The sequence below is a fragment of the Leucopleurus acutus genome, assembly GCF_964270905.1.
Source record: "Leucopleurus acutus genome assembly, chromosome: 21".
NCBI lineage: Eukaryota > Metazoa > Chordata > Mammalia > Artiodactyla > Delphinidae > Leucopleurus > Leucopleurus acutus.
The window spans coordinates 27,167,981-27,195,442 of NC_139163.1; the positions used below are offsets into that span (position 1 = coordinate 27,167,981).

A 27,462-nucleotide genomic window follows, 5' to 3' on the forward strand; every position below is an offset into this window, starting at 1 on the left:
GAATATTTTTCTTGGCCAAAGTTCTCTTATTTTTGAAACTCTCGCGTTGCTATACCATCTAGCTAGAAGACACTCTTCCGAGTCATGTACAGGATTCTTTAGAGTGTTCCCCTATGGGCATGCCTTCTAGCTGAGGTCTAGGATAACCCCATTCCACGGCCCCCTGTGACCTGCATCTAAATTATCACAGGAAATAAATCCTGCTGTGCCTTGATGCCTCTCAGTGGATTTTATTTTTCCATTTCTCGCCTACTTGCTTCATTTCGTTTGGTGAATGGTGTCATGATAGTATCTTAAATTTAGGTATCCTTCTCACTTTCATGTTCTCCGTTTTATGAATTGCTCTTATATCACTTCTTGAATATCTGCATTTAGTGACCTGTCCCCTCACATGTGCTCCGTTATTCTTTTAGGTACTAAAATATTACATTATTTTCTGTTACTTAATATTCACCTAAGCAGGATTCCATTGTTAAAAAAAAAACAGTTCTAAATCTCCAAAAGGCTCAGAGCAATTTGCAGAGGCAGGAATTTGGTCTCAATTTTCTTTTGCTTTCTTAAAATAAGTAGGAAACACAAACCTCGGCATAGTTGGTCTCTTTCTAAAATATCTCTTGAAATGGTGGCCAGTCTCTGAATATTGCTACTGTCTGTGTTACTGCAGCACCCAAATCCCAGGACAGTGTGTGCTCTGGGCTTGCTGTTTACCAGCCCTTTTGAATAACCTTGGTGCATAATTTTCTTTTCTTTTTTAAAAGATTTATTTATTTATTTTTGGCTGTGTTGGGTCTTCGTTGCTGTGTGCGGGCTTTCTCAAGTCGAGGTGAGCAGGGTTACTCTTCACTGTGGTGTGTGGGCTTCTCATTGCGGTGGCTTCTCTTGTTGTGGAGCATGGGCTCTAGGCACGCGGGCTCAGTAGTTGCGGCTCACGGGCTCTAGAGCGCAGGCTCAGTAGTTGTGGCGCACGGGCTTAGTTGCTCCGTGGCGTGTGGGATCTTCCTGGACCAGGGATCGAACGCATGTCCGCTGCATTGACAGGAGGATTCTTAACCACTGTGCCACCAGGGAAGTCCAATTTTCTTTCCTTTATACCTGTTTACTGCTAAAATTTAGTTGCAAATTATGTAAATGTAGTAAGTAGCCTCCCCTTATAGGAGCCAACAGCTCAAACTTGACTATACAACTCCATGACCCTCCTTGATACCAATTCTAATGACTTCCATTAAATGGATTATCAGACATTTTGGTTACATATGAGGTTTCTTCAGCAAGGAGGAGGGGTTGTTGGGAGAGGGTAGGATTTCTCAATTTTTGTCCCATGTATATGATTTTGTGTAAACACCTCTATGTTACTGAAGTTGATATACGAGAAAGTTTACAAAACTTGACTCAGCATTGTAATTTCTGAGGGAAAGATGCTCCCCATGTTCTTTTAAATGTGTTATTTCTGTACTGAACTTTATTTTGCTTAACGGGTCAGAAAAACAACAACAACATATTTCCTCCATGGCGTCTCATCCTGGAGTAATAGTTTTCATCAGCTAACATAAAATAAACTACTTGAAATAATCCTAATGGAAGTTTAAATATATTGATTATGGACTTTTATTTTGAAATTTAGAGTGAAACACTTTATAAAGGATTCCCTTCTTTTTTGGCAAATCTTACTATATGGAAACATTAGTATGTTAATCTTAGTAGACTTTCAGTCTTGATACATGCTTTCGATGTTTTACGAATTCTTAGGTTGACTAAAACTAATACTGTCACTTTCCATGTGGCCTACACGAACATTCCTCATTTGATGATTTAATGTTCTTGGGAGGTTGTTTGGGGAAGGTTTTTCTCTTGAGGTTGGTTGTTAACGGCAGAGAATAAGAAAATGTATTTCACAAAGCTATGGAATAGTCTGCAGTTAAGAAAATATTAAGATAGAGTAGGTAAAACTAATTTGTGTTCCTTTTAACTACAAAATCTATTTACAAACAAAATTGAATTTCTAAATAAAAGTTCAAAATAGTTCAGTAAAAATGTTTCTGAAGATAGTTTTAATTTAACACATTAACGCGAAACTACCTCATCATGTGCAAGGGAGAATAACTTTTACATGAGAAAATATGGTCGTGTAATCTTTATTTTTTTAATAGAGCATTATCTGTTTGGGGATCCATTGGACCCCCTTTGTCCCCAGTATACAAATATAAGGGTTGATTTCTAACTATTCATAATAAGTCAGTGTCTGCCCATCAGCATTTAGTAGTCTGTTTCACTGTAATACGGTCTGGGATGTAAGATGAAACATTAAAGAAACTCTGTTCCTGAGATGTGCCATGTCAAGTCACAGATGAGCCTGGGGCCAAGTTTTCAGGTGCGGGTTGAAATCATTTGGGGAGGTTTGATTCCTGATTCCCAGGCCCTAGCTTCAGAAGTTTTTATTCAGTTATGCTAAAATGGGGCCCAGAATAAATATTTCTTAAGAGTTCCCCAGATAATTCTAGCAGAACCAAGGTTGAGAACTACTTATATTAAGAATCATTCAAGTACCAAGACTCTTAAAAAAAAACTTGAAACCTTTTAACAGAAGTAATTTCTGTAGGTGTAGAAAGGAAGTCTTACTGGGGATGAATTCATTTTCAATTGAGAAAGGATTTAGTGACAGTACCAATAGAAACTTGGTATTGGCCAATTCTACGAATAAATAGAAAAAGACAAAGACCACAGGAAACTACATCAAACTATATTATGCTTGTGTGTACTTTTTGCTGAAATAATCATACTGAATTTAGAAATTATACGTACAAAACTATGACAGACTTACAAGGAGCTTTTATTAAACTAATAGCAAATATTTATCTCTTTAAAATATAGTTTACAAAACCTTCTTTTAACTAATTTTAAAAAATTCACTGCTTTGGTGGTAGAGATTTTCTTTGCACAAAAATAGCAAAAATACCACCTTTCTTTGCCACCACCAGCATCGTCCGTCTAAACTCTAGGGTTAATGCAGTGAGTTGGAGGTAGATGGCCTTCTGGCAATTTCAGTTATCTTTACCAGTTGTCTCTGGTAAACAAGCAGTTTATTTATTTATTTTCGATGTAGCAGTAGAAAACGTCTGGGAAAATTATTTAAAAATATAATGTGTATTTTCTATAGTAAAACATTTCTAGCTCTGAGTTAGATACCACACAGTTATTTTAATCAGTTTGCCTCCCCTGACCCGGATCGCATTTTTCCTTTTTGATACCTTCCTGACCAGTGAGTTTAAAATAGACCCATTCTGGTTGGCTTTGAGATAGTTATTAACAGCTGGGTGATACACTCACTAAACAGTGACCTTCACGTTTCTGATTTTTTTTTTTTACATTTTTGCTCTCATGTAATGGCACTAATTGTATAATCATAAGACTTTCACCTCTGTGCCTACACGCCCCAAACTGTACCCAGGCAGACATGAAACTGTTTGACAGTGTTGATAGCCTCATTGTCAGGTTCAAGGATGAAGAAAAGTGGGTTTCCCAGCTCCTTCTCTGCAGGAAAAGACCAATTTATCTTTAGGCAAATACCTTTCCCTGGGCCTTCCTAGGGGGATTATAGCATTCATCCTAGGACATTCTGTAGCATAGGGAAGATAACAATTATTGTTTGGCTCTAGAAGTAGTTACTGGTTTCACATGAAGCTTTGAGTAAGTTATGTGTTCGTAGTGTTCTATGACTCTGTAAATAATATTAAAATTTCTCCATAGGAGCTGATAGATGAATCTGAGTGAGCCTCTGGGTAGCATTCACTTTGCTATTATATGAAATGAAGGAGAAAAAAAAGATCAAGCTAGTTGATCAATTATATTTATTTAGGAACCTGGAGTAAGCAATTTGTTCTTTTGCTCCCAATGACAGAATGGTAAAGAAAATCACTGTTCCACATCAAAGTAAGCTGCTTATTGAGGAAACCTTCCTGGGAAAAACCCAGCAGAAGTTACCACACTGAGGACTGGTGGAATCACAGATCTATTCCTTCATCCATGAATTTGGCAGTGAGGCTTCCGGCATTGTCCAGAAGCGTCACATCTGCCTACCTGCAGTTTGGAGTTTGTAGACCACAGAGGTAAAAGTCTTGTGATTATACAGTTAGGAACTTTTACGTGACAGTATATATTGGGGTGGCCAAAAAGTTCGTTCAGGTTTCCTGTAACATGGAAAACCCGAACGAACTTTTTGGCCAACCCAATACTTAAAAAATAACGTTAGAAACATAAGTCACAATTTAGTGAGCATGTCATTTTTTTAGGAAAAAATTCAAAGTGGTAACTATTCATGGGGCCCTAAAGTTTTATATAAAGATGAAAAAGCTGTTTGGGAGTTATGAATTCCTGTAGCCTTCTGTTAAATCTGTTTTGACAGTTGTTAAAAGTCATTATAATCGGAAAAAGGGCTGTATTTCACTCTCTGTCAAATATAACCCACATAGAGGACTTGAAGAAAGTGTGACAGTAAGGTGTGTCAAAGGAATTGGAAGAAATCACCAAAGATCAGCTACTTCTGGCTACCCTTGGGGAGAGGTTTTAGCATAACGCCCCCCAAACCAGTGCTGAGGACCCTAAGTGGAAACTAAGCTGCTCAGAATGATCATAAGCTGAGAGCAAAGAGTGAAGGAATTTGAAACCACTTCTTTACTGTTGTACAAGTCAATCTACCAACTATTCTAAAAATAAGTACCATGGAGGAAACATCTCTACAAGTTCACGTGGCATCCTTGGTGGCCTGAGGCTCATTTGTAGCCCCAAATGGGCATATCTGGCGGCCTTGGAGCTGCTGGTGGGAAAACAGACCGGCTTTTGCAGCAGAAAAATCATTGAGCTGGGAAACTGAAGAGTTGGCTCTGGACCCAACTTCACTTGTCCCTATGGTTGGCTCTTAGACACTTGGGTGACTTCCGGGCTGTTTTCTTTTTTATGCTTTAATGAGGTGGGCGGTGGATCGTGTGACCTTTAAGGCCATCTGACCTCTGATAGGCCTTGATTCTAAATTCCGTTTCTTCCATTCCATTCTTCCATCTCTACATTTTGTGTCGCTGAACTTCAGCTAATCAGTTAGAGGTGTAGCTCACATTTGTTGTAATGATGGGGTTCAATTTGAAGTCTAACTGGGTACTTATTTTATACTTAATATATTAAATATTATATTAATATACTGTAATACAGATATTCAGTATTATATTTAATATAGTAAATAATAAACATGTATAACACTCTACATTATTTATGATACATTATATTTATTTATAATATATTTTTAATATATACATAGGTATACATATATAAAATCTAAAATCAGTACTCAGACTTTAAATTAAACCTCATCTCTATAGCAAATGTATCACTTTTATATTTGGTTAGCTGAAGTTTAACAACACAAGAAGTATATATATAAAACATTATAATACTATAAATATTTATTACGTAACCTATTTAATTATATAATTATGTTATATTTAATTACATACTTATATTTATTATATATTATACTATAAATAATGTAGAGTGTTATACATGTTTATTATTTACTATATTAAATATAATACTGAATATCTGTATTACAGTATATTAATATGATAATATAGTAAATAATAAACATGTATAACACTACATTATTTATGATACATTATATTTATTTATAATATAAATATTTTTAATATATACATAGGTATACATATATAAAATCTAAAATCAGTACTCAGACTTTAAATTAAACCTCATCTTTATAGCAAATGTATCACTTTTATATTTGGTTAGCTGAAGTTTAACAACACAAGAAGTATATATATAAAACATTATAATACTATAAATATTATGTAACCTATTTAATTATATAATTATGTTATAGTATGGTAAATATTTATAATATATAGTATAATATATAATAAATATAAGTATATAATTAAATATACATAATATATAAATAAATCAAATATCTATATTGTATATAGTTATATATGTATATAAAATATGTGATAAAACCAAATTTATTCTTCATGTTCCAAGGAGAAATATGTACTTACTTGAAATGATGGCTGTTAGTTATGGAAAGATTTGTGCAGCCATGTCAAAAAGGATACATTTTCCCTAAAACATTTATCCACTGGTTTTCTTTTAGTTCCTAAGACCATCAGTTGTCTTCTGCATTTTGGCTACCTAATTGAAGTTAGGCTTTTTCTAAGCAGTGAAGGTTCATTCAATTGTAAGTTGGCCAGTTTCTTGGGAGATTTCGGAAAGTCAAAATAGTTGGAAGGATTTTAACAACTCTCAAGCCCCAAATCCCTTTATGATTGATACAGTTTGATTTTTCTCATATTCTTTTCCTGATTTGTCTTATTTCCTCCCTTCGCTAATTTTCCATTTCTGAAGAAGGAAATAAAGTGTCCGAATTGCATGCAGGGCATTTAAAAAGAATTTGTTCTGCATCTCTAATTACCTTTATCTATTATGTTAGGATTTTACTCACTTTGCCAAATTGCATTGCTACAAAGCCCATTAGGGATTTTAAAAACCAGGATTAGTGCATGCTGCATATTCAGAACTTTAGTTATTAATTCAGTTCTAGCGGAAAAATGTTGTTCTAATTATGGTAGCATTGCAATGTTGGACATTGGTCAAAGCTTTCAGAGATGGTTATAAACAACTTGAATTTATTTTCAAATGAATTAGTTGATTATATTCTAGAGTCAAAAATAAGTATGACACACCACTCCCTCATACCCCACACAGTATACTGTAACACCCATTTTTTTAAGTCTATGGGAATTTGGCAAATAATGTCATAACAATTTGTGATATTCAAAGTCAACCACATAATAATAATGATATTAGTAAATTCCTTAGAGTTGAGACTCCTATAGTGAAACTCGTTCAGTTAAAAACACAAAAATATTTTATAGGTCATGGGAAAAACAGATGTCTAGGTGATGACCATCCCTGGGAAGCTTATGTTTGTCTCCATTCAGTTGAATCAACAGGGTTGACCCCAGACAGAGTTGTGAAGTATATCAGTAACTGCTTCTATCTGACCACTTCTTTTATGCCTCCGACAAAAATAAATGTTTTATATCTCTCACTTTCCTTTTGTACTTAGAAAATATTCTCATAACTAATCATACAGATAATTTTTGGCTGTTGGATTAATTTTTAAGAAAACAATTTATTCTCAGTTGTGGCTTAACCAGCCTTTCCATTTTTCAATAAATTGTAGGCATCTAGATAGCAGAAAATAATTTGAGTAGGAGGGTGGAGGTGCCTCTGAAATGATGTTGTGTCCGGTTACTGGGACCTTCCTTTTCAGTGATTTGCGTAGCGGAGGATAGAAGGAGTTAAATACTGGAATCACATCTCTCTAGGAGATGGTTCCCCTTAATAGGTTGGCTGAGGCCACCTTGGGTAGTTGAAGAGCCAGAGGAACCTAGAATTCACTCCAGCAAGTCCCCTGTCCTCCCACTAAGGACATAGTCCCAGACTGTCCTCCCCAAGGCCTAATCTCAGCTCCCTTCATAACTACTTTAGAGGACTTATTGATGAGGGACATAGAGAAGTCCCAATCCTTGTTGCTTTAGCGGTTAATAACTGTGACAGGTGTGAATTGTGTTCCCTAGTATTCTGCTGTAAGATGTCTTTAGTTTTTCTAATTTTGCATCAGCAGATGCTGAGTACTAAGACCCTGGATTTATTCAAGTTTGGAGGGGTCCCATGCCTTCCATTGGGAGAGTTCAGAAACTGGCGAGCTTCCTTGGTGTCTGGAACAGAGTGTATATGAGCCTGGTCTTTAGTTGGTGGGGTTCCCCCTTAGCTGTACAGTCAGCACTGGTTACTGGCGTTCTCTCCAGTCAGTCTCAGAGATGTTGCTCGCAGGGCTGCCTTTCACGTGGGTCTTCTCTGCAATCCATAGGGCCCTCCTCTGCTGTTCTGGAAAGTGCAGTTCTAGGGAGCAGATACGCCACTGTCTAGAGCCGTTTCTCTTTGATGGGGGCTCTGCATATAAGCAGGGTCCAGGCTCTGTAACAGAAACACCCGCACATCCCCTGGCTCCTTCCTAACCTCAGGAAAGCCAACCTTTTCTTCCAGGTTGAGCCCCTCTGGCCATCTCCCACCCTTGGACATTCCCTACTCAACTCACCCCTAAACTTGGCTCCATGGCCTCTTTGTGTATTAAAAAAAAAAAAAAAAACCCAAAAACAAAAAACCACAACTGTTAGTTCTCACTTGGGAACAGAGAGGGTCCATTTCTCTTAGATCCAAAGGCTTGGGTATTCTCTTGAGAGTGTGTGTTGGAGACAAGGGCATCGGGAGGGGTCCTGTGGCACCACAACAGAACACATTAGTATCTCAGTAGATGACACTGTTCCCAAACTCTTTGTCAGAGTGAATATTAATTGCTTAGACCAGTACAGAATGACCATCTTTAAAAAGTCTGCAAATAATAAATGTTGGGGAGGGAGTGGAGAAAAGGGAACCCTCCTACACTGTTGGTGGGAATGTAAATTGGTGCAGCCACTGTGGAAAAGAGTAGGGAGGTTCTTCAAAAAACTAAAAATAGAGTTTCTGTATGATCCAGCAATCCCACTACTGGGCGTAAACCCAGACAAAACTGTAATTTGAAAAGGTACATGCATGCCTATGTTCACAGCAGCACTATTTACTATAGCTAAGACATGGAAACTACCTAAATGTCCATGGACAGATGAATGGTTAAAGAAGATGTGGTATATGTATACAATGGAATACTACTCAGCCATGAAAAAGAATGAAATAATGCCATTTGCAGCAACATGGATGGACCTAGAGATTAGCATACTGAGCAAAGTAAGTCAGAAAGAGAAAGACAAATACTATATGATATCACTTACATGTGGGATCTAAAATATGACACAAATGTACTTATCTACGAAACAGAAACAAACTCACTGACATAGAGAACAGACTTGTGGTTGCCAAGGTGGGGGTGGGGCAGGGATGGAGTGGGAGTTTGGGGTTAGCAGATGCAAACTAGTATATATAGGATGGATAAACGACAGGGTCCTACTGTAGAGCACAGGGAACTGTATTCAACATCCTGTGATAAACCATAATGGAAAAGAATATGAAAAAGAATAAATGTATAACCGGGTCACTTTGCCCTATAGCAGAAATTAAACACAAATTGTAAATCAACTACAATAACATTTTTCAAAATGGCTTAGACCTGTAATATATTTGATTGTCCTGGTTTCTTTGAATGCTTTGAGGAGGTAATGAGAAATGCTGATAAAATATATGTACGTGGAGTTGGGGTTCAGACGTATGCATTCAGCAGCAGCAAGGGTTGCAGAATATCCTAATGAAAATAAAGCAAAGAAAAGAGAGCAAATTCCCAAATGTTGTCAGGAGGAAGTCTTGGAAGGACTTGGCAGCACTGGATCTAAGTATCAGTGTTCACTCTTCCAGAGTGAAGGTGTTAAGAGAAGTGGTACTTGAACGTTGATCAAAACCATTAGGCTAGAAGAGCTATGAGAAGGAGAAGGATGCTTTTGAATAAAGAGCAATGTTATTTGCGTGTCTTGTTTATTCATTTTTATCTGTTTGGAAACTTGTACACCTGCCATATTGGCACTTCTGGGTTGAGGAAGATATTGTCCCCACTGTCAAAGTGTGCAAAGAAGCCAGATTTGCCCAGAGCCAATCATAACATAGTGGGTTCAGTGCAGACAAGATGGTGTGAATACAATAGCCAAGACCTGGAAACAACCTAAATGTACATCAACAGATGAATGGCTAAAGAAGATATGGTACATATATACAATGGAATACTACTCAGCCATAAAAAAGAATGAAATAATGTCATTTGCAGCTACATGCATGGACCTAGAGATTCTTATACTAAGTGAAGTAAGTCAGATAGAGAAAGACAAATATCATATGATATCACTTATATGTGGAATCTAAAATATGACACAAATGAACTTATTTACAAAACAAATCGACTCACAGACATGGAGAACAGACGTGTGGTTGCCAAGGGGTAAGGGGAGTGGGGGAGGGATGGGGAGTTTGGGATGAGCAGATGCAAACTATTATATATAGAATGGATAAACAACAAGGTCCTACTGTATAGCACAGGGAACTATATTCAATATCCTGTTATAAACCATAGTGGAAAAGAACATAGGGGCTTCCCTGATGACGCAGTGGTTAAGAATCTGCCTGCCAATGCAGGGGACACGGGTTCGAGCCCTCGTCTGAGAAGATCCCACATGCCGCGGAGCAACTAAGCCCATGTGCCACAACTACTGAGCCTGTGCTCTAGAGACCATGAGGCACAACTACTGAGCCTGCGTGCCACAACTATTGAAGCCCACGTGCCTAGAGCCCGTGCTCCGCAACAAGAGAAGCCACTGCAATGAGAAGCCCCTGCTCGCCACAACTAGAGAAACCCCTCGCACAGCAACAAAGGCCCAACGCAGCCAAAAATAAATTTATGCAAAAAAAAGAATATGAAAAAATGTATGTGTAACTGTATCACTTTGCTGTACAGCAGAAATTAACACATCATAAATCAACTATACTTCAATAAAATAAATTAAAAATTTAAAAGAGATGGTGGGAATAAAGAATTCCTAGAACACTACGGGGTGTGTTAAATGTAAAACTTTTGAGGAAGCAGGATTAACATTTCAGCTTGAAGGGTGAATGGAACTAAGGCATATCAGCTAAGTGGTATGGGTGAAAGCCTGGAATTGCAAGTGAAAAAAGGAGTATGGGCAAAGCTATGAAATTGTGAACTGATCATGGAATGTTTGAGGAATGGCAAGTCCCTTGCTGGAATGAGCATCAGGAGAAAGTTGCTGAAGATGAGGCTAGTCTCAGAGCTCTCTGGAGGGAGCCTTGCAGGTACTTCCAAAAGCATGGGAGCTTCATTTCACAGACAGTAGGGAATTATCTATTATTTTTAAGCTGGAAAGACCTCTGTATCAGTACTTCTTTCTTTCCTCCCTCCCTTTCTTCCTTCTAGATGATTTATGTGCTTTGTGGACTATGTGATAGAAGGAGAATAAAAAGTATATGGAGCCTGGCACTGTCACACATTGCTGCTGGGAATGCAAACTGGTATGGCCCTTCTGGAGATGAAGTTGGTAATTCAGGATCCCACTTCCAGGAATTTATGCAAAAGGTCCACCTCCAACAATGTGAAGACACATAGGAATAAGATTATTTATTGCAGTATTGTTTGTAAGCGCAAAGTACTGGGCACAACCTAAATTTCCACAGAGGAGCATGATTGAATAAACTATATTACAGCCACACAATGGAGTGCAGTGCAGCTGTAGAAAAGAATGAGGATGATTTCTGTGAACTGATTGCTATTGAGTAATTCCCAGGATATACTGTTAAATAGAAAGGCAAAATACAAAGGTCATCTATGTGGAACCTTTCATTCAAGAAAAAAAGAATACTGAAAACGATGCATGCATGTATCTGCTAATTTGTGCCAAAGAAATATAGGAAGGATAAATCAGAAACTAATGAGATTAATTTCCTGTAGGAGGGGGTAAGGGAAGAGTAGAAAGAAGGGAACAGGAATGAGGTAGTAGAAATGAGGAAATGACACTCGTCTGATTATATTTTTAGTTTGGTTCTGCCTTTTAGAACCAGAGTAATGTTTCATATGTTAAAAAATAATTAAAATTAACCAGGGTGTGGGTGGAACCCAAAGGGGATACAAGCAATAATAAAGGAACCTAACCATCATAAATGACTTAAACAGCCACCTGAAGGAAAAAAAACTAACCTGTGTAACTGTGGAGAACAGCATTTTGACTGGATACTGTAAGACTAAAGTCAAAAGAAGTGTCCACAAAGGTTATGCTCCATTTAGTGAATTTGTTTCCCATAGAGGTATGGTTAGCGATTGTGAAACTGCTTTGAGTATTCTAGGACTGAAAAAATAGGTGACTATTTTGTAGATACTGGAGAGCTGGATTGTTCAGTATTGCAAAAAAGTTACAAATAAGACAAGGACAAAGGATAGAATAAATGCTGTGGTATTGGATTGGAATTGGAGGTATCAAAATGAGCACATTTTGGGGGATGGGAGGGTAAAATAGATGATAAATTTTAATGTCATCCCTATCAATTAAAATCAAGGAAAAATTAGTGGTTTTTAATATATGTGCAGATAGATACACTGAAACATAGATATGTGTGTGTGTGTATGTGTGTATGTGCATAGGTATATTTACTTGCTCTTTTCGTTGAGAAGGACAGACAAGCAGTGCCACTGGCTAGCAATGAGCACACTCAGCACCTAGATCTTGGTTGCTAAATACCATTTTTCAATAAAAGAAACTAAATTCCAGAACTGGAGAAATGACCCTGGAACATCTTATAGTGCCAGAAAGTAAGGAATTTTCAAAGAAAAGGCATATGTTGAAAAGACACATGTGCCAACCCGAAAGAACTCCCAATGGCCAAAGCCATAACAACTTAAGCAAATAAATGGACAATGACAATATTACATTATAACCCATAGGATAAACATCCCCAAGCCCATACTGATACAAATATAACAAATATTTTAAAAAAGAAAAATGGGGGAGAAGGGACTTTTTCAGAGAATTCCATTTAATAAATATAGAAAGAATGAGGGAAATAGAAAATTGTCACTGGGCACACAACACAGTAATAATGGATACAGGTTGGATCCAAGATTGGTGGGTGAAAATTTGAGTCAAAACAGGATATTTGCAGTATATCAGAGTATCTCCTTCAGGGTATTCATTGTGTTACAGATGGAAAAATAGAAAAGTTACAGTGGAGAAATCCTGAAGGTACCACTTTCATGAAGTGATTAAAGTTAATATCAGCAGTAATAAGACATTAGCATCACGTATGCCTTGATATCCCTTGCACTGAAAAGGGCCCAACATCATTTTTGTGCCATTCTTGCCCAAAATATGTAACCTCAAATCTACTCATAACATTCACAAAATTACTGACCAATTTTGTTTTTCGGATTTTTTTTTTTTTTTTTTTTTTTTTTTTGCAAAAGTGTCAAGGTGATGAAGTGTAAGGGAAGCTGAGAACTGTCTTAGGCTGTAGGAGACTAAGGAGTCATGACAGCTCAGTGCAATGGGGGATCCTGAACTGGTTTCTAGACAGCAAGAGGACATCCATGGGGAAACGGGTGCAATTCTAATGAGACCTGTAGTTGAGTGACTAGTGTTGTGCCAGTGTTGATGTCTTGGCTTTCATAATTGTGTAATGATTTTGTAAGATATTAACACTAGGGAAAGATGAGTGAGGAGTGTAGAAGAGCCCTCAGTGCAATGTAAGCTTAAATTATTAGAGAGAGAGAGAGCGAGAGATGGAGCCTGAGAGGTAAGTTGAGAAATTCAGCAATGGTGAGAAACCCATGAGTTTGAGAGACATAAAATGTGCCTGATTAAGTGTATGGGGTGAGAGATAATCGGGGCTGGGGTCAGAGGAAAGGGTAGAATTTGACTCTAGTTAACCCAGTTTGGATAAATTCAGCAGCTCACCCTTCTATCTGAAATATTTATTTGCCATTGAGCGGCTCAGCAGTGCCATTGGGTTTCAAAGAATGAGAGAAGTCCTGACTCTCCAGTGGAGATGGGCTGGAAAATCCTGTCTTGGGAGAAATTCAGTCTCTCCACTATTTCCTTTTCTTAGGATTCTGGATGTTTCTTGGGTTATAAAAGGGGAAAGTTAACCCAAATGCAACCAAAATGTGGCACAACCAAATGACCTTATTACCAGATGGAAAAACGGCAGGGCGCTCTCTCTACAGATTTTCTTTTCCTTGGGTGCTGTTTGCCACCCGGACTTTTAGAGGATTTTCAGAAGTTGCTTTAAAGAACCTTTTCTTTTTTTTAACATCTTTATTGGAGTATAATTGCTTTACAATGGTGTGTTAGTTTCTGCTTTATAACAAAGTGAATCAGCTATACATATACATATATCCCCATATCTCTTCCCTCTTACATCTCCCTCCCTCCCACCCTCCCTATCCCACCCCTCTAGGTGGTCACAAAGCACCGAGCTGATCTCCCTGTGCTATGCGGCTGCTTCCCACTAGCTAGCTATTTTACGTTCGGTAGTGTATATATGTCCATGCCACTCTCTCACTTTGTCCCAGCTTACCCTTCCCCCTCCCCGTGTCCTCAAGTCCATTCTCTAGTAGGTCTGCGTCTTTATTCCCGTCCTGCCCCTAGGTTCTTCATGAACATTTTTGTTTAAGATTCCATATATATGTGTTACCATACAGTATTTGTTTTTCTCTTTCTGACTTACTTTGAAAACAGGCAGAACACTCTGTGACATAAATCACAGCAAGATCCTTTTTGACCCACCTCCTAGAGAGATGGAAATAAAAACAAAAATAAACAAATGGGACCTAATGAAACGTCAAAGCTTTTGCACAGCAAAGGCAACCATAAACAAGACCAAAAGACAACCCTCAGAATGGGAGAAAATATTTGCAAATGAAGCAACTGACGAAGGATTAATCTCCAAAATATACAAGCAGCTCATGCAGCTCAATATCCAAAAAACAACCCAATCCAAAAATGGGCAGAAGACCTAAATAGACATTTCTCCAAAGAAGATATACAGATTGCCAACAGACACATGAAAGAATGCTCAACATCATTAATCATTAGAGAAATGCATAAAGAACCTTCTTTTCATGACGAGATATAATAGTGGTAGCTCTACGTATATGAGTATGTGTAAGAGAGAGAGACAGAGACAGAATACACAGAGTAGAACAGAGAGTGGAAATTTTGAAGGGATGCTATGTGAAGGCAGGAGGGAAGATGAGATAATTTTTTTTAATTCTTTTACTTCTTTGGAGAACACATATTAGGCATTCATGAAGATCTTATATTGCCAAGTATTAAAGAGAAAAAAATAATGGTCTAGGGAATTCAGAAAATCTGATAGTTTATTAAGATTTTAAGGTGTAAGTGTTGTTCAAGGGACTTCCCTGGTGGTCCAGTGGTTAAGAATCTGCCTTCCAATGCAGGGGACACGGGTTTGATCCCTGGTTGAGGAACTAAAATCCTACATGCCGCGGAGCAACTAAGCCCGTGCGCTCTAGAGCCCACACTCCGCAGCTAGAGAGAAACCCGCGCGCCACAGCTAAGACACAACGCAGCCATAAATAAATATATAAAAAAAATTTAAAAAAAATGTTCAGGGTCTTCCCTGGTGGCGCAGTGGTTGAGAGTCCGTCTGCCGATGCAGGGGACACGGGTTCGTGCCCCGGTCCGGGAAGATCCCACATGCCGCGGAGCGGCTGGGCCCGTGAGCCATGGCCGCTGAGCCTATGTGTCTGGAGCCTGTGCTCCGCAACGGGAGAGGCCACAACAGTGAGAGGCCCGTGTACCGCAAAAAAAAAAAAAAAAAAAAAAAAATTTAAAAGTAAGTAAGCCTTCTTCTGTACTGGGTAGTAGAATTAATAAAAATTACCGTTTGCTGAGTGGTATGCCAGACGCTAAGGAATATGATTTATTTATGTGCATTTTACTTTTACAAAACCCTACAGTGTAGTTCTTTACTATTTGACGGATAAGGAATCTAAGGTTTGAAGCAGCATTGCCCAATAGGAACATAATGCAAGCCACGCATGTAAGCCACATATGTAACTTTTAATTAATTAATTAATTTATTTTGGTCTGTGTTGGGGCTTCTTTTCTGTGCGAGGGCTTTCTCTAGTTGCGGCGAGCAGGGGCCACTCTTCATCGCGGTGCGCGGGCCTCTCACTGTCGCGGCCTCTCTTGTTGCGCAGCACAGGTTCCAGACGCGCAGGCTCAGTAGCTGTGGCGCACGGGCTTAGTTGTTCCGCGGCATATGGGATCTTCCCAGACCAGGGCTCGAATCCGTGTCCCCTGCATTTGCAGGCAGATTCTCAACCACTGCGCCACCAGGGAAGCCCCACATATGTAACTTTTAATTTTTAGTAGCGATGTTAAAACAGGTAAAAAGAAACAGGTGAAAATTAATTTTACTAATATGTATTATTTAACTCAATTCATCCAAAATATTATTTCAATATGTAATCAATATACATTATTAATGAGATATGTTTTACATTTTTTATACTAAGAGTTTAAATTGGAACCTATTTTTACGGAGAACACATCTCAATTTGGATGCTAGATTTTCATTGGAAATACTTGGTCTGTATTTAGATTTCATGAAATGTACAAATTTACATACCCAAGTTGTTCCAACGTGCTTAAAAGTTGTTTCAATAATTGCATTGAGTATCTGCTTTTAAATCTAAATTTTAATTAATTAAAATGAAATAAAACTCACAGTTCAGCCCCTGAGTCACGCTTGTCACTTTTCAAGAGCTCAGGAGTAACCTGTGACTGACCGGTGGCTATCATAGGGTATGGTGCAAGTTTAGAGAATTAAACTTAATTACCCCCGGCCTGAGAGCCCGTAAGTGCTGGAAATGACATTTCAATCTGAGTTAACACGACTCAGAATTCTGTGATCTTAACTCTGACTTCCAGTATGAAAATGTGGTTGCTTCGAATGAATTAGTTGAATGCATGTCTCCTCTGCTTTTTGATAATTGTACTTAAGCTGATGGGCCTGAATGCCTAAAATCAGTTGTCTCCGGTGAGGCAGCTTGTTTATATGCCTGAGAAAAAGCTGGCCTTGAGAGCAGCGTATACACTTCACAGGCCAAAATGCTAATGTACTTCTTAGTTATTCTCAGTCATTGCCACAGTGAAATGGGGATGGGAATGCGAATGGTCAGCTGAAGCCATTTTCCTCTGAGGCTGTTTCTGTTTGTACCAGCATTCTCTAGTTGTACTTCATTAACAGTCTGAATTGTTTGTCCTTGTCATAGTGCTTTTAATTTTGTTTTGTACATTTTGGGGCTCTCTCATGTTAAAAAAAACAAAGGCCATTAGACTGCTCTTCTCAAGGGACTCACATTGATCTCCCCAAAGAGGGGTTTTGGCTTCTAAAACAAGAGAAATCTAGACAGAATCCTTTGATTGGCAGGGAACATTGCCGTGGCTTAATTTTTTTTTTTTTCTCCTTCAGCATCACTAGAGAATCATTTTGATGTTTTCATATTTTTCACTAATAATATATTAAGAAAACCGTAAACACACTGATTTCGTTTCTTAATGCTGGCCTGGTCCAGACATGGTTCCCAGGTAAGACGCTTGCTTGTTAGTGATTTGCATTTTTCAGAGCCCGTTTTCCTCTACTTAGGAAAAATAAAATGTGCTGGGCAGTATCTGTCAATGAAAGCAGAAAACCCTGTTTCTTGACTTTGACCATTCTTTAGATGGTGGTTAATTGTTTTTGTACAGAGGGAAGGAAAAGAGTAAAAGAAGAGAAATTGACATGCCAGCAATTTTAGTTAATTTCATAATAACTTAATCTATGTCAGACAAAGTAAAGTGAGTCACAAGGTAAAAGGAAGTGACTTTTTAATGAAAATTGTTCAGACGTGTCATTTACACTGTGTGTGTATGTGTCTGTGCCTGTTTCAGAGAGAAAAGTTGTTAAAGAGAAAAAAAATGAATATTAAAAGGCAATAGTAATCTTGTAAGCCAGTGTTTTTATTTTTCTGTTTAGCTTTCTATATGAAGTGTTGGAAGCATATTATATGGAATAAAATAATTGTTCTCTCCCTGAACTATAGTCACAGTGTGACCTATTGGGTTTGCTCCATTTACTGTGTCTGCAGCATAATTATGAAGACTTAGCTGCTCTCCTAAATAGTTACAGATGTGGGAGAAAAATAAATTACTTTTTTTTTTTTTTAATATAAATTACTTTTGTATGCTAACCCTGGAAGTTGTGCTGTTGTAATATAATGTAATCAGCCATGAACAAAAGGACGTTATTATATTCATTTATATTAGTTTGAAAGCCACAGAAATGTATTATTTTAGGCTGAAGAATTGAGGCAGGGCCATTGATTTTTTTTCCCCCCCTGGTCATCCGGCTTTCCTCTGAAGGTCCTCTTCATGAAATGTGATAATTTCAGCCTTTTCATTTTACTTGAGATATAAGCACATCATGATAGCTGTCATCAAATATTTGAAGATGTATGGAAGAGGGGTTATATTTGGTCTATATGACTTCAGGTGGGGAGAAATAGGATCAGTGGCTGGAAGTGACAAGACAGATTTCAACTGAACATAAGGAAGGAATGATCTTGGACAGAATTATCTAAAGGAGAAGAGAGTTCCTCGAGAGATGGTGAGTTTCTAGAGTCTTACGTCCTACTTGTAGGTCCCTTCCTGGAGACGCTCCAGAGTCAGGTCGGTGGATTTTTAAAAAAGCAAACAAAAAAAGCATCTGAAGTCCTTTTCCTTCCAACCCAGAGACCCATGAAATCAGAACACTAGAAGGAGCCTGGGTTTGTAGCAAAATGTTATAGAATTGTGAGTGAGCCACCTAGGTGTCAGGATTTGGGAAAATTCCTCCTGCCACGATTTCTGAATTTATATGTATGGAGACGATGATGATACTTACCCCCTTTACATGCAGAAATATGATTAGGTTAATATGGCTTTCTGTGAGATGTATTGATCTATTTATTGAACTTTAAAAAAGTAAATCCTACTTCAACATAAAGATAATTAACTGTTTCATTTTTTACTGGAAATGAAGAATAATAGTAAGTTGATTTAATTTACATGGAGTAGTGAATGCATGATGCAAGTTAGGCAAAAAATATATATAAAATTATGAACTTTGGAACGGGTGACAGATTTTTTACATTTTTTTTTTCCATTTGTGAGATGACTTACATATGTTCTTACCTAGGGATCACCCTATGACTTTCTTTCTTAAAAATAACCCCTGAATTTTTACTCAGTTTCTCAAGGTTACTAGTTATATTGTTAGATTTGAAATAAAAAATTTTAAGCATAATTTTAGTTATTTCTTCAAGGGAGAGATACTGTAAGTGGTGAGGTTTTACCTACATACCAAGAAAAATATTTATTCACACAGGAACACACACAAACACACACAGAACAGGGCAGGGGGAGAACTATTCCTTCTGAGGGATTATTTTTAGTGAGCTTTCTTCATTATTTAGGTTTTTAAATTCTTATTGAAATGTTAGTAACGCTTGTTACTAACCAGCCTGGTAACTTTTATGAACTACCTTTGGAAGGGAGTTAGATTTATATAGGGCGATTGGAGGAAGGAGACCTTCTGTAATACATCATCACCATAATGAATTATCTCTGAAATTTGACATTGAGGTATTTCCACAGACCGTATCTGCTTAAGTTGGAATATGCTTCTGGGATCAATAGACGTTGTTCCAAGGCTAAAGTTCCATCATTTATGTTTCGAATGGTTTCAAATTGTTTAATTGAGAATTTGAAAACAGTATTGATCACATTCATTCTGCTGTTGTCACTTTTGTTGTTTTTTGTTATTTGACATTTCCAGTTGAAAGACAATTTGGCAAATCGCAAATTTTGTTAGCAAAAGGTATTCATGGTTGGGAAAATAAAAATGATGGTTAACACCATAGCATAGAATTCAAGCCCAGGACTTATCCTGAGGTGAATGATGTCCTTTGCATTGACTCGTTACTACTAAGTGATTACAGATCATCTGGACAAGATTCCTTATCTGCCTGCTGTTCTTTGATGTAGATTCTGCTCTTTCCCAGGGGACTCAGGTGAGGAGGCATCATTCATCTAAGCTGTAGGTATTCTTCAGTATTCCATGAGATGGTTGTGACCCTGCCATTTGCCTGGTACTAGTCACTAATGGGACAGTCAGGAGACCTAAAAGTTCTTCTTTGGTGAAGTGAGGAGAGGTTCAAGAGAGTGAGAAGAAGGGATGAGTAGGGGGAAGGGAAGTCCCCAGTAGCGTAAAATCATGTAAATTGGCTTAGATTAAAATGAGAGAGTTTGAAATAGAAGGAAAAGGCAATGCACCATCATCTGCCATGTACCTGGTTTAATTAACCTTGCATTTCCACTTGCGCAGTCTTTAGGGGGAGGTGCAGAGAGAATGCTCTGGGATAAAATTGACCTTGCTTTCCTCCACATGCATATGGAAATGTCAGGCAGGGGCTTTACAATTAATATTGATTCCGTGTCAGAAGCACAACATTGATTGCGATGGAAAAGCCTGGCGGGGGGGCGGGGGGAGAGTGGGGGGAAGCAGGGGCGGGGGACCTCCTGAAGCTTTCATTTGGGATGTGTAGAAGAAGTGCAGGCCCGCATTATTGACTTCGGTGGAGATATCGAGGGTGTTTGCTGAGGACTTCTCATTTGCTATGGCGGCAGCTCCTTTGTACCACTTCCATTATGCCTTATATATTTCTTACTCAGAAAGAAGGCCTTGTTTGAGATGGAAGCAATAGAGTTACCTGCCTTAAGCCTTTTTTACATAACAATGGAGAACATGCATCTCTAAATATCAGCTTAGAGAGAGGGCAGCTTTATTCCAGCACGTGACTTTTGAGTATCATGGGTCTCTATCAAAAGGACATTTTGTCAGCAAGTAATTAACAAAGCCTTACGTTGAGTAGACAGGCAGGACCAAATTCTTATTGGTTAATATAATGCTATATTCTCACCTGGGACCACCTTTTGTGACATGAATCCAAGGACATTCTTAAAATGAAACTATAGACATGTTTTATGGCCAAATAGTCCTGGGTTAACAACTACCATAGGGAAGTCCAATTAGCAAGTTTATTCATTTGGGCCCTATTTACGCTTCTGCTGTCAAGTCTAATTACTTCTTTTCGAAATAAAAACTTTGGCCTTCACTAGGGTCTCTGGTGCCTGTCAGTGAATGATCATCTGTTTGCATCTCCTCAGCTGTATTTGCATTTCACAGGTCTGCCATCTGGTCGTAGGAACCAAAACTCCAGCAATGACAATTCCTGAGAAGGGATGGTTTCAACTTAAGTGAACGCATCGTTAAAGTTGATACTAGAATTATACACAGAAGCCATGATTTGCCAATCAATAACAATTATTCCATGCCATGGATGTTTCATCTTTATCAGGAAAGAGCCATTATGCTATAAAACTTACAGGACATGAAAACTGTGCTTTTAGTGCTTGAAGGGGGAAAAAGAGGAGGGAGAGAGCCAGGCTGGATAGATGACAGCCCCCAGCAACACAGGAGTACTGATGGCAAGACAACCGTGTCTGTGTATCAGTTGTTTTATGCTTTGTGCTTCCGGAACAAGTGCTCTCCACAAGGACACTGGCCGAGAGCTGGTCCCTGCTCAGCTGGGCTCTCTCTCCTTCCTCAACAGGGAACAATTCTGGGACATTCGAATGCTTGGAAAGTTCCCCCACAGTTTTTGGTCTTAGCAAGCAATAATGTCTGCCAGTGAACCGAGCTCTATTTCAGCCTATAGATTTAGAAACTTGAGGCATGACTCAAATTGATGACCTTGCTACCCAAAGTCATATTTTCAGGTTAGAAGAAGCTGCGGTGAAAAGCCCTGCACGCTCGTGTTGCAGATGAGACACTGAGTGCAGAGGAGTTAAGCTGAGCATTAGATGGTGTGGTCACAGTTTCATTTGCTTGGGGACAAAGCCCAGAATCATTGCATGTCCCATCTTTCCCCCATAGCTCATTCAGGTTCTTCTTAGCCTTTGTAGGTCTTTGACTACATTAAGCGGGAAATATGCATCTGGAAAAATAACTTTTCTTTGTCAGTATAAATATTGTTTAAGCGTGAATCCCCTTTGAAACAAACCAAGAACACTAAAACATAAATATTAATCCGAAAGGTTGATTGTGGATACTTATTAATAGTAGCTTTCAAAAATTATTTGTTCGGCAGTATGGAGGTTCCTTAAAAAACTAAAAATAGAACTACCATACGACCCAGCAGTCCCACTACTGGGCATATACATTGAGAAAACCGTAATTCAAAAAGAGTCATGTACCACAGTGTTCATTGCAGCTCTATTTACAATAGCCAGGATGTGAAAGCAGCCTAAGTGTCCATCGACAGATGAATGGATAAAGAAGATGTGGCACATATATACAATGGAATATTACTCAGCCATAAAAAGAAATGAAACTGAGTTATTTGTAGTGAGGTGGATGGACCTAGAGACTGTCATACAGAGTGAAGTAAGTCAGAAAAAGAAAAATAAATACCGTATGCTAACACATATATATGGAATAAAAATTTAAAAAAAAAGGTTCTGAAGAACCTAGGGGCAGGACAGGAATAAAGATGCAGACGTAGAGAATGGACTTGAGAACATGGGGAGGGGGAAAGGTAAGCTGAGACGAAGTGAGAGAGTGGCATGGACTTATATATATATTACCAAATGTAGAACACATAGCTAGTGGGAAGCAGCTGCGTAGCACAGGGAGATCAGCTCGGTGCTTTGTGACCACCTAGAGGGGTGGGATAGGGAGGGTGGGAGGGAGGGAGACGCAAGAGGGAAGAGATATGGGAACATATGTATATCTGATTCACTTTGTTATAAAGCATGAAACTAACACACCATTGTAAAGCAATTGTACTCCAATAAAGATGTTAAAAAAATTTATTCGGGGGACTTCCCTGGTGGTCCAGTGGTAAAGAATCTGCCTTCCAATGCAGGGGATGCGGATTTGATCCCTGGTAGGGGAACTAAGATCCCACATGCCTTGGGGCAACTAAGCCCATGCGCCACAGCTACTGAGCTCACTTGCCTCAACTAGAGAGAGAAAACCCACACGCCACAACTAGAGAGAAGCCCACACAACCCCAACTAGAGAGAAACCTGAGCAGACCGCATGCCGTAATGAAAGATCCCGCATGCCTCAACAAAGGTCCCGTGTGCCACAACTAAGACCCAACGCAGCCAAAAAAAAAAGGAAAATAAATATTTTTTAAAAATTATTTGTTCGGGACTGAAATAAGCAGAATTCCTATAAGTCATTTGTCTCACATTTTTGTCAATAGAACATACTGTTTTTACCTAATAATTTAGAATGTTCTTTGACTTTAAAAGACATAGGCCTCTTCTATGGACCTTATTGAAGATACAGATTCTTCAATAAGACTATGGTTATAATCCCCAGAGATGGCTTTTGAGCAGTTCTGGGGCCCAAGAATTTGCATGTTCAAAGATTCCAGGTGGTTCGGTTACAGATCATCAGAAGACATTTTGGTCCTCATCAACGAAGTGTGCTGATTTTGAATTCTGATTAATTTTAATTTAGTCATTGTTTTTTGAGAAATTATATATTAAGGTATTGTCTTTGAATGAACTGTACATAGGTGTTTCTGTAGTTTGGGTGCTATTGAAGATTTGTCATGTCTCTGCCTCTATTTTGATGACTTGATTTTTTTTTTTTTGCGATACGCGGGCCTCTCACTGTTGTGGCCTCTCCCATTGCGAAGCACAGGCTCCGGACGCGCAGGCTCAGCGGCCATGGCTCACGGGCCCAGCCGCTCCGCGGCATGTGGGATCCTCCCAGACGGGGGCATGAACCCGTGTCCCCTGCATCGGCAGGCGGACTCCCAACCACTGCGCCACCAGGGAAGCCCGATGACTTGATTTTTATACTTAGACATGTTATTCACATATTTCTTGGAAGTTACAAGTGTCTTTTTTTTAGAAGGACCACAATGCCATAGCAGTTAATACTTAACTTTTAAATTCTGGTTATGCTCTAGTATATAATCCATTGTGAAAGTAAAATTCTGTTTTACATCTTTTTAAAGAAGTCTCAGTAAATACATAAAATAAACAAAAGGTGAGTAATAGAGGGGGAGCTATACTTAAATTACATGAAATTATTAGGCCTTCAAGAATTTACTGCTAATTTGCAAACTCTACGGCAAAAGAGAATTATGTAGGTAGCAGTTAGAACAGCATTCTTCACAGAGTTTTAATAATAATTTAGATAAAGAGGGAATAAGAGACTAAGGGGGAAGGAGAAAAAGGGAAAGGAAGGGAAAAAACTATTAAATAATTATATACTGCAAATATGTTTGCATAGAAGCTTGGCTCTCACTGTATATGGAGTATGTCATGAATATGTTGCTGATTTAATTCACTAAACGTTGACAAGTATCTACCGTGAATGGGACAAACTACCACGGATGTATTAGATTGCTAGAGGAGCCATAAGAAAATACCACGGCTGGGTGGCTTAAACAATAGAACTTTATTTTCTCCAAGTTTTGGATGCCCGGCAGGTCAAGGTCAAGATGCCTTCAGGGTTGGTTGTCCTGTGGCTTCTGTCCTTGACTTGCAGATGGATGTTTTCTCACTGTGTCATCGCATGACCTTTTCTCTGGGGGCCCACCCACCAGTCCTCCGTAAGTCTCTGTGAATTCTAATCTTCTTCGAAGGTCCAGACAGGTCGGAGTAAGATGCCATCCTTATGACCTCATTTAACCTTAATTACCTCTTGAAAGGCCCTGTCTCTCAGTCATATTGGGGGTTAGAAATTCAGCATGAGTTTTTGAGGGTATACAATTCATTCTGTGACAAAGGGTACAAAGGTAAGAGTAAGACAGAGGTACAGATACATAATTTAATGGGCTAACTGGACTAAAGGCCATGTCCATTCTAGCAAATAATGTGAAAAATAGAGCCTTTGAAAGCCTGGGGAAAAATGATAGGACCCAGGGAGAAATGCTTCACGGTGGAGATTATGTTTGCTACAGATCTGTGGAGCTGAACCCAACTATGGGAAAGGAGGGGAGAGGTGGGGGATTGAGGCAGGATGCATGGCATACAGAGGTGAGCATGCAAGCATATGTAGAGGGAAGTAGTGGCTCATGAGACTGGAAAGGTTATTTCAGAGAATATTAGAAAAGTTGCCAATTCTCTGCCCAGGAGTTTGGACCATGGATGTTTGTATTCTTTTTGTTCATTGGATGGTAGGTCCTACAGTGATGATAGTCAAAAGTTACAACTCAGTTGCTGGGCAGGCCAAGGTTTTGTATGATCTTGCTTGGGCAGGTTACCGAACCTCAGGAAACTTTTGCTTCCTCATCTCTAAAACAGAGATAACACTCTCCCCTTCTTCACTGGACTGTTGAGAGAACTAAATAAGATAATGCACACGAAGTGCTTGCTATACTGCAGACTTTCAACCTGTGCTAGAGTGGACAGTATTTATTTCATTCCTCAAATAACTCAGCAGATGTGTAGTATGGATTTGGTGCTGGAGCTGGGGTTTAATAGTATCAAAATGATGAAAATTGTAAAGAATTTAAAATAATAAACAAGGTCCTGTTGTATAGCACAGGGAATTATATTCAATATTCTGTGATAAACCATAATGGAAAAGAATATGAAAAAGAATATACATGTATGTATAACTGAAATTCTTTGCTGTATAGCAGAAATGAACACAACATTGTAAATCAACTATACTTCAATAAAATTGAAAAAATAAAACAGAATACATTGTCATACCGTCAGCACCAACCTGCATGGCAAGTAGTTTGAGGAATTAGGGGGAGGAAAAAATAGTGGGAGTGCTGGAGGCAAAGAAGAGATCAAAGCTATTTGAAAAGTACAAGGAAGAGAACCTTCTGTTAGGTCCTCCAGAATTAGTGGGAAATGTTTTATTTCTTTTTTTTTCCCTTTTAAAAAAATTATTTATTTAATTTATTTGTTTTTGGCTGCGGTGGGTCTTCGTTGCTGTGCACGGGCTTTCTCTAGTTGCAGCGAGCTGGGGCTACTCTTTGTTGCAGTGCACGGGCTTCTCATTGCGGTGGCTTCTCTTTGTTGTGGAGCACAGGCTCTAGGCGCGCGGGCTTCAGTAGTTGTGGCACATGGGCTCAGTAGTTGTGGCTCACGGGCTTAGTTGCTCCACAGCATGTAGGATCTTCCCGGACCAGGGCTCAAACCTGTGTCCCCTGCATTGGCAGGCAGATTCTTAACCACTGCGCCAACCAGGAAGTCCCAGTGGGATATGTTTTAACCTGTCGTAGCTACACTCCTTGTATCAGCACTCCTGACTCCATGTCAGCATCATCTATTTCCATCTGTTTCCTAGAGCTTTTTTTTTTTTTTTTTTTTTAATTCCCTCATTGTTTTTAAAATTCTGGTCTTTTATGCTAGTCCTGTACTCCATTCAATCAGTATTTCCTCCTCGGAGGTAAAGTCATGTTTCCCAAGCTAACATTGTTTTTCAATTAATTAAAGTCAGTTAAGAACAATTTAATTGAATGCTGTCACCAGCACCATAAATCACTGTGATGCTTTGCTTTTAGCACCCTGCTTCTGAAAGCACCTCTCGTGGCAAGAGCTGACACAGTTTATAGTCATATCCCAAATGTTTAACCAGGATGACATAATTGTCAAATCTGTAATTGTGCTTTTACTGCCTGCAGCATTCACTACTACTGGAAAATGTCAGGAATGACTACTGCAGGCAAATGGAACGTTTAGGTCCAGGTCTAGAAGCAACCCTCTGCTGAGATTTAAAAGCATCGTGACGCCTTGGTGTCTTTAAAGTTGAATGCCCTGAGTATCAGAAAGTGTCTTTCGGTGTGTTCACGTGGCGTTTCAAGTTTGGGGAGAGTGCAGGGGAGTCCAGCCCTGTCAGTGCGACGAAGAATTATTAGGTGTGGAAATTGGATACAAGGATCTTTTGAACGGAGTAAGGATGGGTTTGTCATACTGGGTCATATTTCGGAATGAATTTTGACATGTTCAGTAGGCTTCATAACACATGATTAGCATCTCAGACTACTTTATGGACTCTGGTGACCCTCTGTGTTAGCAGGGACATCAGATCAGAGCACAGATTCACGGATGTCAGGGGAAGTGTTGAATTGGTGTTGAATTTTCTTCTGTTTTAGCATTGAGCGTTTCAATTCAGGGCCGTATCCCATGCTATAAACTCCCACTAAATTGTCACCATTGTTTAGCCTTTATTTACTCTTTTGCTTTATAACCTAAATTGTCACATTAGTAGCCCGTACTGCGGCCAACTTCCTCCCCCCACCAGCAGCATCCCTAGCTGTAGCAACATGCACTCACTTGGCAACTGTGTGTCAGATGACAAGAGGGTTCTGTCAAACATCTGGGTAACCACATTAAAATCATTCAGCAGGTCCTTTGAAAGGAACAATCGGTTCAAATTCAATGGAAATTTCCACTTAAAGGGAGTACAGCCGTCACCAGTGGAATAGATATTAGTCCACATTTATTTGATTAGAGCTCACCCATGATATGTCTGTCATTAGTATGAACTGTGCATTTCTTAAACTACAAGGAGTGCAAGCTCATGTAAATTGGAAATATGATGCATCCATTCAAATATTTATCTGGAAAGATATAGTTCATGGAAATCGTTTCTTTGACATTGCGCATAATGCTCTTTAATATCCTGGTGACTTGTTCCTGTGATCTTGCATTTGACCGTGCCGAACTGCCATACAGAAAACATTTGAGCAGATTATAGACCGCT

At 38.8% G+C, this 27,462-nt stretch overlaps 1 protein-coding gene across 3 annotated transcripts in view; it reads left to right on the forward strand.

Annotated features, from left to right (window-relative positions):
- Positions 1-27,462, forward strand: part of UNC5D (unc-5 netrin receptor D) — a gene marked incomplete at its 3' end in the record, with an annotated part of 590,911 nt that overhangs the window by 43,521 nt on the left and 519,928 nt on the right. The gene's annotated exons all lie outside the window — the stretch shown is intronic.